At 36.2% G+C, this 8,272-nt stretch overlaps 1 protein-coding gene across 2 annotated transcripts in view; it reads left to right on the plus strand.

The window, feature by feature from the left end:
* Positions 1-8,272, plus strand: part of LOC150082810 (protein twisted gastrulation-like) — a 64,445-nt gene that overhangs the window by 31,345 nt on the left and 24,828 nt on the right. The window lies entirely within an intron of this gene.

An 8,272-nucleotide genomic window follows, 5' to 3' on the forward strand; every position in this document is an offset into this window, starting at 1 on the left:
ATTAATAAAATAAAATTAATTAAATAGTAATAATTAATATGACAGAAACCCAGCTGAGCTGGAGATAGAACTGCTATACTAGTGTTTAGAAGTTCTGTGACCTTTACACTGCTGTGGCTTCAGTTAAAACCAAAGTGGTTTCTACCTCAAGTCATATATTTTTAAAGGTATGATACAGTGTGTAGCATGCTGACATGTTTTCTGGAGAATTTCTCATTTGGTATCCCTCAGGCATTTCAGCTGCTGTCACTGAATTTAACTGAAATGATGCCTAAGGCCAACATAATTTTTGCCTTTTAAAAAAACTAAAAACTTTCTCTATATTCTTAATAACTGTAATATTCTTAGATGCATCCTGTACCAGAACGTTATGATCACTTCTTGCCAGGGTAAGAAATCTTAAAAGGATGATCAAGTCAAGGATATCAATTTGCTTAGTGGCATCAGTAATAAGTTTTTTTAAATAAATGAATATTGGTTTATTGTAAGCAAATGCAATGCTCCTGGAAAAATTTAATCCTGTAAATCTTAATCTACTATTTAATAACATTAAAGAGGTACCTAGTCTAGGAGGAATGCAGATAATCAATTTTTTGATGATAAGACTCAAATTAATACTCAAAAGTTCTTGCATGAGGCTGCAAAAGCTAGGGTCTTCTGATATTAGTAAGATGTGTCATGGGCAGCAATGTTTTAAATGCACAGAAAACTACTAAGGAAACATATTTAAATAAGAGATGTGCCATGGTAGTAAACAACACAAGGATATTAAGTCTGATGTGTCTGCAGCAGCAATGGTGCACCAGTGTTACACATTTCACAGGGGGCATGCTTAGCAAAACATACAGGCATGTGAACCCTCAGGAATAATAAATTGATCCATGTTCATTCATTCATTTTTTATTTGAAGACAAATTTGTTTTATGGTCTGTCCACATCTAGTGGAGAACAGCAATAGAATTGTGCATAAAATTATCTAGAAACAAACAGTTCTGTTAGAAGTTTACCAGTATTGTTCTTATGATCTGAAAAAGGACTAAAGACTATTTACTAATTTAGTCAATTTTTCCCTATGGTACACAAAAATAGTACAAACATGTTATGTTTGCATATCTGAAACAAAAATCATGTTATCTTTTTATTTCAGATATATAACAATTTTTAGGCACACATGTTTCAGAAGGTTTGCCGTTGATGATCTACATCTGAGTCAGGAATGTTATCGATAAAATGAATGAGTTTGAACTCGTGGTCGGGACAAACAATACTGACATAATAAATAACAGAAATTTGGTATCATTCATTGAAAAGGATGGCGAGTTTCACTATGGCACATATAATATATTTAGGAAGGATAAGGGGGGGGGGGGGGGCTCATGGTGTGATGTATTTGGAAGCAAAGGGAAAATGAGAGTGATGATGAGATGCTGCAAACTAGAAGATTGATAAGAGTATAATATCAAATCACACTCTATTAGTTGAGATCAGAAACTGTAACGTAGACCATATGATGGGAGTTAACTGGCATTCAAGATGCACAGCTAATCATAAAATATATTTTTTGATGTCTATATTCAAAACAACTTTTTGCATCTACCATTTGGTTGTTTTCACCAAAACCCTATTTTAACAGATTCCTGAGCTTAGAATATTGGCTTCTGAAATGGCTCGATGAGCTCACACTAATGGATACTCCATTAGTAATTTCCTAGGTTTGCATACATATCGGGACTAGTGCATTTTGGCCCGATTAAGTGGCTGCCCCAATTATGCGAAGTTTCATGTAAATAGTTAAAAATACAGTTTTACGATTGATTTTTGTACGATCAAATCACGTTATGATGGACTCACCATAGTAAAGTACCATTCACTATACGATATGTAGTAAGTGCCATTGTGATCACGTTTGTGAATTAAAGTTTAATTCTATTAAACAGCGATTCTAATTAGCAAAAAAAAATAGGAGGAATGTTATCCACAGGCTATAAAAGTAAAGATATTAAGTAGAGATTTAGACTTTATTACGTTACCAATTAAAAAATTAAGTGATAAGGAAATGGAATGAAGAATATTTTTCACAGGTTAGCAAAATAAAAATAAATTTACGCTTACGCGCATAACTTAATTAATATGTACTGTAATATGTACATAAAAAAGATAAGTAATCAATAACAAAGAACATGGCACACACACACACACACACACACAAATCGCAAGTTACATGATACTTGCAAAGTGAGAATGGAGTAACAAGTTACAAAGCTTAAAAAATAGGAATGAAGAGCACTGGATAGTGAATAGCAGGCCAGAGATGGACCAGCATCATGAAGAACCTGATAGCTCCTGCAATATTGGAAAAAATCAAGTGGAAAATGAGCAGCCAACTACAATGAAAAAAGAATATGGACACAAGAGAACCAGCACTAGAGAAGGAACAGCAAGTACAAGAAATACAACCTGGAGCAGCCAAAGTGGATATTAGAAAATAAGTCTTGTGCGTCAAGTTGCATATCATCCAAGTTTCTTGCGACGACCGACTAACTGGTTAAAATAAATTTATTAAAATAAATGAATGATATATACATAAGATAAAACAGAGATAAAATAAGATAAGCGTTAAATAAAGATACATATAAGCTTTCGAGGCGAAGTGCCTCTTCATCAGCTAGTTGGTGAATGGTGTACTTCAGTATATATTGATGGTTACGTTAGCAAAAGTCAGCTGGGCATGATCATGTATCACGAGTCTGGTGTTGGTAGAACAGAATTACGTACACATGATGACCACCAGTGCTCATCGCACTGCAATACAGTACATTCTATAATAGGGTGTAAGTGCACTCCCCTCGTGCGATTCATAGTACTATTATTGGTAGCTATATGCAGTGCTTCAAGCCACGAGCGCTGGAGGTAATTACGTGAATAGTCGACGATTTCAATATCCTGTCGGGGATCAAGATTGTGCTGATCAATCCAATAATGCTCGGCAACTGCAGAGTGTTCAAAATTAGCGGTTCGCACAGCCACCTTATGCCTAGAAAGCCGGTCTTTCAATCTTCTACCAGACTCACCTACATAACACCCCCCACAATCCAGACATGTAAAGCGGTATACGGGACCACTCCGTAGGAAAGGAGGAACAGGTGTTTTTATTTTAGAAATAATAGACTTTAATTTGCTCCCTGGAAGTTGCACACGTCGTATACGATGGAGACGCAAAATCCTAACGAAACATTCCGATATGCCCGGATAATAGGGGATGTGGGCGGTAGAGATAAATTCATTGAGGCAAGGAGGGTTAGATTGCTTAACAAATTCGTGAGCTTGAAGGTCACATCTTTCTAGAACATGAGGTGGATAGCCACAATTTGAAAGCTCTGCCCTAAAGCTTTGCATCCAATTAGGCAGGCAAAGGCAGATTATGAGAAATCTTTGGCAAAGGATGCAAAGAAAAACAAAACAGCAAAGAGTTCTTTATTTATGCAAACTCTAGAAGGAAGGGAATGAATTAGATTGGTCCACTTGATATCGATGGTTCAACTGTTGATCCTGCTCAGATGGCTAACGAACTAAATGGGTATTTTCCATCTACATTCACAAATGAGGAGTTATTCAGGGAGGGGAATGCCAGAGGTGAACTAAACTCTGGCAGTGAGCTAGATGATTTTGTAATAACTGAGAGGAAAGTGGAGGAGAAATTGTTGAAGATAAACTTAAGAAAGGCACCTGGGGTGGATGGAATCTATCTAGTTATATTAAAGGAAGTAATTGTTGTGGGCATCATTTGCTCTTTCTCATATTGTGCTCTGCCTTCACGACGAGTTGCCATGATACTGCACTACCTCAAATAAGTAAAGCTTCACTAATAGAGAAGACTATTGTTACTTATTCTCAGTGAGTACCACCACCCAGACATGTTTGAAGGCTATTGGCCTATCATCAGTGGGTGGGCAGGTACCCTAGTATTGCAGACATGACGACCCAGTTGTGAAGTTAATCGCACAATATGAGAGATGCCAAAAGGTGTATAAGATAATATTTAAAATAATTAAATGCACTTGGCATAATACTTTAAGAGTTTAATATCTATATAATATCGGTGTTTAGATACACCATAGACACTCTTAAAAAACTACAAAGTAGTTGTTGTGGGCATCATTTGCTCTTTCTCATATTGTGCTCTGCCTTCACGACGAGTTGCCATGATACCGCACTACCTCAAATAAGTAACGCTTCACTAATAGAGAAGACCTTTTGGCATCTCTCATATTGTGCGATTAACTTCACAACTGGGTCGTCATGTCTGCAATACTAGGGTACCTGCCCACCCACTGATGATAGGCCAATAGCCTTGAAACATGTCTGGGTGGTGGTACTCACTGAGAATAAAGTAACAATAGTCTTCTCTATTAGTGAAGCGTTACTTAATTGAGGTAGTGCAGTATCATGGCAACTCGTCGTGAAGGCAGAGCACAATATGAGAAAGAGCAAATGATGCCCACAACAACTACTTTGTAGTTTTTTAAGAGTGTCTATGGTGTATCTAAACACCGATATTATATAGATATTAAACTCTTAAAGTATTATGCCAAGTGCATTTAATTATTTTAAAGGAAGTAAGCAAACCCTTAGCCATAATTATGACAGCTTCCTTGGACTCAGGGGAGGTACCCATGGATTGGAGATGTGCAAATGTGACCCCAATTCAAACAGGAGGATAAACAGGAGACAGAGGTAATTACAGACCTGTTAGTTTAACTTATGTTCCAGGGAAATTAATGGAGGCACTGGTTAAAGAAGCATTGCAGGATCATCTAGACAAGATCAGTTATAGCTCGGAGACAGCATGGGTTTGTTAAGGGGAAGTCTTGCATGACCAAATTGATTGGATACTATGATGTAGTCATAAAGGAACTGGATGCAAAGAATAATTTCAATATCATATATTTGGATCTTAGAAAGGCTTTTGATAAAGTTGCTCAATTTTGAGCAGTGTGACATTGGAGGCAAATTGCTGCTATAGATAAAGGGATGGTTGAGTGGGAGAAGACAGAGAGTGGTAATCAATGGACATTGCTGTTCGTGGACTAATGTTATTAGTGGAGTCCCCCAGGGTTCAGTGGTTCCATTGTTGTTTTCTGTATTCATTAATGATATTGATGATGGTATATCAGGCTTAATGTCCATGTTTGCAGATGGTACGAAGGTCAGCAGGGTTGTTAATGACAGTACGCTGCTGCAGTAGGATCTAGAAAGGTTGAGCAGATGGGAAGGTTGAGCACACGGGAAGCATCAATCCCAGAGTAACGTATCAACTGTGTGGTACTAAATTGGCAGTGGTAGAGTAAAAAGCACCTGGGGGTAATTGTGCAGGCAGATATGAAGTTTTCTGAGCAGTGGAGACAGTCTGCAAGAGTAGCTCATGGTGTCTTGTCAATGATACACAGGAATTTTTCTAGCAGGGATAAGGAGGTGATTATCCCCTTGTATAAGGCAATGGTCAGGCCACACCTTGAGTACTGTATACAGGTCTGGAGGCTTCATTTTAAGAAGGATGTAGAGCTGTTGGAACAAGTACAGAGAAGGGCAACAAGATTAGTGAATGGAACAAAGGGTTGCTCTTACGAAGGAAGGCTTAAGTTTTGAAAATTAGTGTCTGGAGACTAGGCACCTGTGAGGTGATCTTATTGAGGTTTATAAAGCCTTGAGGCGCCTCTGTAGCCAGGTGGGAAGGAGCAGCAGTGCGTAGCACACTCTTCTTGATTAGACCAGGGTTCGAGCCTGTCACCACCAAATACGGAGGATGCGGAAAGGTCAGGGAATGACCACCGCATTTCCCGGAGCAATATGGCCTTAGTTGCTAATGCTCCTAAAAAAAAAAACCAAATAACCAAACCAAATAAAGCCTTGAATGGTTTGAGCATGCTCAATGGGGTTCTTCCTCTTGCTCAGAATAATCACCTGAGAGGGCATAATTTCAAATCGAGGAATGACAGTTGTAGGATAGGTGTGCGGAAGTTTGCCTTTAGCCAGCAGGTGGTTGATTGCTGGAACAAACTTCCATCTGTCGTTGATAGCTTAAACAGATTCAAGGCAGAACTAGACAAACACCTGGAGTGAGTGGATGGATGAAATGAGAAGGGTGTGTGTGTGTGTGTGTTTTTTTTGCTGATGCTATATAAGCTTGCTTTCTTGCATCATATGCCCTTGTTAATAGTAATGTGCATTTAAAGTGTCTCGAGTTTAATGGTTTTTAAAACCAGAAAATGGAAGAAACTAACAATTTAATCTTTATATTTTGTCTATAATATTTTTTTAAATTTTCAAGAATTAATATATATTTTTTGAAAATAAAAAGTGTAAAAAGACAGCTTTTTTTAATATTGAAAAAGAAACTAAAAAACATATAATAGTATTGAAATCCTATAAAAAATGATGAAGTATTGGTAAACTCCAAGTAGAATTAACAAACTCGTAAACTTTTTTCAAAAATTAAAAAGAAGATTTACATTTGTCAGGTGTCGTATCACCATTTTTGTAATAATTAGGGGGGCACCAAGACTGCAGGGTTAATAGCTAATGCGGGAATGTTATTTTCGAGGGTCACTTGTCAGGTGACTTGCTGCCACCACTGGATTAAGGATTGTTTCAATAAGGTAAATTGGAAATCAAAGGTTTTATTCAATGTTTTATTGAATTTCTTGGTTAATCATATTTTTTTCATCATATAAAAATTGTTATGTGAAAAATTTAAATAACAATGAAATTAATTGTTTTTACTTCCAAAATATATTTACATATATTTTGGAAAATATTGTTTCATATTTTCATTAGATGCAGAATGGCAAACAAAAAGCCACATAATTTTTTAGTTTCTCTATTCAATTCTTGCCCTATAAACTAAAAAAAAAAAAAAAAAAAAAAAAAACTAACAGTGACTGACTACATCAAGATCTCTTTAGCCATTCATCAATTCTCACTTTCAGCCCTTCTAAAATGAAAATTTAAAATAAAACTCAAAACTCCCAATCCTCCCATGAGGTTTAGGCTAGCTCTCTACTTGAGCTAGGAAATCCTCTTGTTCTTCCTTTCAGTTGTGCTTCAGTAGTCTTTCCAAAACATCCAAAAGGTATTTAGTTGGATTCAGATCTGGCCTAGATGTCAGTTTAACCACATTATCTCTTCCGGCCACTGTTGTACTAACTGTGTTTTGTGGCAGAGTGTTGTCATACTAACACAAATGAAATAACTGTCAATTTGAGATTTAACATCAACGGTATTTTTACATATATTTTGTACTTATAAAACTGGTGTACTTTTTAAAAAGCAATCATTCAATAAATTTGAATTTATTGAATGATTTTTATTGGTGTTCATAAAGACTTTTATGGCTTCAAGATAATCTCCATCTCATATGATCAGTAAAGCATAAAATTTCCAAATATCCAGGTTTCTGAACATTTATAGATATATATATATATATATATATATTATATATATATATATATATATATATATATACATACACAGTGCTTTTTTGGGATGGTACGCAACGGTATGGCATACCAGCACCTTCAGTAACAGTGGCTTGTGACATTTGGATGCAGCACACGCTGTAAATTTTTCAAATATTATTCAAATACTATTCTTAAAGTTATTTAACTAAATTTGCATTTTTTGCTGTCTATTGTTAAGATATTTTCTATATAAAACTTTATAACCAATATTTAGAATTCTAAATTACTCAGTCAGACTTCTGTTTAACTAACTCCTCTTATAACAATTTTTTTTAAATTCCCCTTGGAAATTACATTTTAAATAGTTTCCATTGAACAAAGAAAATTTTCATATAATGGGGAGACAACTGGGTGCACACTGTTTGCGCTTCTGGCCTTCAGGCAATTTAGGAAATAGTGGTGCTGCTAAGAAGCAAGCAAGCAAGCAAGATTTGAGAGGGTTAAAGGGATTACCATTCTACAACTTAGGGGTACCTGGTAAAACCTATCCAACCACCTGTCCACATATGGAGAAGTCACCCTGGTCAACAGTGAGCAGATCAAGGGGTATTCCCAATGGGCCCTGGCTGCCTTCTACTGCAGTGGTGTCCAACCTTTACCCGTACAGGGCCATATTCAAAGTTAGATTTCTTTTGGGGGCTGCACTGAGTGATTCAAGAAAAATTAGTGCATTACATTTTTCATATCTTGTTACATGTAAAAGAAAGTTTCTGTTTTCATGTTAATGTGTTTTATTTTCAGGCTATATATAAAAA

This window comes from Mastigoproctus giganteus, chromosome 7, assembly GCF_048544385.1.
Source record: "Mastigoproctus giganteus isolate SK-2022 chromosome 7, ASM4854438v1, whole genome shotgun sequence".
NCBI lineage: Eukaryota > Metazoa > Arthropoda > Arachnida > Uropygi > Thelyphonidae > Mastigoproctus > Mastigoproctus giganteus.